A 2,344-nucleotide genomic window follows, 5' to 3' on the forward strand; every position below is an offset into this window, starting at 1 on the left:
TCGGCCATCACTGGAAAGAGAGGCCCATTGGACTTGCAAACTTTATATGCCCCAATATAGGGGAATGCCAGGGCCAAAAGAATGGGAATGGGAGGGTAGGGAAGTGGGGGGCCGTATGGGGGACTTTTGGGATAGCATTGGAAATGTAATTGAGGAAAATATGTAATAAAAAAAAAAGTTTGAAGGGATCAGGGGTGGATACATGGATGGAAGGTTTTGGAAGTAAGAAATGTAATATTAACATAATCTCAAAATTTAAAAATATAAAATAAAAGATATTGCCAAGCCTGGGAAATTGGTATATCAATCTAATATATATATATATATATATATATATATATATATATATATGAATAAATGAACAAGCTAGATTTTACTTGCTTATATTTATTTCTTTTATAAAGGGCAGTATTTGAATTGCTGTGTCAAAAAAACAACCATAAAGTAAAATGACTTTATGTGAAAACTGCCTTTATTATTTTATTGAATTTAGACTTACAAAGTTCTGTCAGTCTCATACTTGAATGTAAAAGAAATTCACACAATAGCAACATTTTTCTTAAAAAGAATTCAATCTGAAAATGTCCTCACAAACGATGAGAAAATATAAGTTAGATATTTTTGTTTTTGTTTTTATATTTTATTTGTTATTTTTATCAGTCAGTTTGATAGACAGGTCTCTATTCAAAATAAGTAAATAATATTGATTACTCACCTAACAATGATAGAGTGAGGAACATGTGTAAAGCTGAAGTAAAATAATTACTATAATTTTGAGGGGAGCCTTGTTCACAGAATGAAAGCCTGTCTTAAAATTAAATAAATAAATGAAAATAATAGAGTATAAAATAAAGGAGACAATAATGTTTCCAAAGGTTATCATTTTTTTTCTGATATCATTACTTCCAATGCTCTCTATAACAAATTTACTAAGATCTTCCAACTATTCTTCAACCTTAATGCTTTTCTACATTTTAACACTTCTCAACTCTAACTTCCTTTTTGTCATTTCTCAGCCATCTTCACTTTATCATTTTGTGTTCCTCATAAATTATGTAATCTAGATCTTAATTATAGTTGTGCAGATATAATAAACTTTTGATTTTAATTCTAGTCCTCATAAGTTGTAGTCGGTAATAAGGGCAGGGTTGTTTGCATTCTCTATACTAACTACATAGATAATTTCTAATTATCTATGCTAGGAGAAATATTCAAACAAATAAATTCAGTGGTTTCAAAGCCTAAGTCCATAGTTTTAGTTCTTTTACATAATAAATTGTCACGGTCATTGTTCTCATTTGTTTACTCTCACTCTGATAGAATACTTTGACAAAACCACCTTAAGGAAGAAGGGGCTTATTTTTGCCCAAAGATAACAGTGCATCACAGCAGGAAAGTCAAGGAAGGCAGGAGCTAAGAACAGCTGGTCACATTGAATCCATAATCAGAATCAGAGAACATAGAACGCTTGCTTCTGCTCAGTTCACTTTCTGCACTTCCTGTAGTTGCCATTACTAAGACTACAGACTAGACTTGTTCACCATTACATTGGGTCGGACTTCACTAACCACTGTAGTCCAGATAACTCCCTATAGGTACAGTTGGATAGTGGCTTTTCTACCAGGTAATTCTAAATGCTGTCAAGTTGACAATACTAATTTTCATAGTCTTATCTTCCCAATTCTCTTTAAATGTGCTCCAGTTTTATTTCTCATTATGCATAGGACCATGCTTCATAACAAAAACAATGACAATTAGTTGAGATAATAATCCATATTCCATCACAAAAATATTTAAAAATTATGAATTGTCAGTAGCTTTTATTTCTTCTTATTGTGGGGAAAAATACATCTGCTTTCTCTGAAATAAATGAAACCCAGTAAAAATCTCAAGATTCAGAATTGTTGAACCTTTTAGAAGATGAGTATTAACTACAAAGTTTGCTGAAAAAAGGTTTCTGAATAGCACTTTCTGGAGAAAAGCAGTGAAGTAGCATCATGCTCTTTTCAAGGAGGTCTCTCTTGAAATGTTTTCTCTCTTCTTCATATGGCCAATTGTCTTTCATTTAAATACCTAAAACATTGCTCACAACTGAAGTAGTGTGGCAAGCTACTCAGGGATATTTATGGACTGAATATTAGGAAGAGCTGTGGAAATACAATGAATGCAAATCTCCAAGGATATTTTAGTATATTTTGACTGAAATGTAACCATAATTATTCAGTCAACTTATCTTTGCTGCGTTTTATTCTTATATGTAATACAATCTTTTTTTTTTATTTTTAATATTTTTATTACATATTTTCCTCAATTACATTTCCAATGCTATCCCAAAAGTCCCCCA

The sequence above is a fragment of the Mus caroli genome, chromosome 1, assembly GCF_900094665.2.
Source record: "Mus caroli chromosome 1, CAROLI_EIJ_v1.1, whole genome shotgun sequence".
In the NCBI taxonomy this organism is placed as follows: domain Eukaryota; kingdom Metazoa; phylum Chordata; class Mammalia; order Rodentia; family Muridae; genus Mus; species Mus caroli.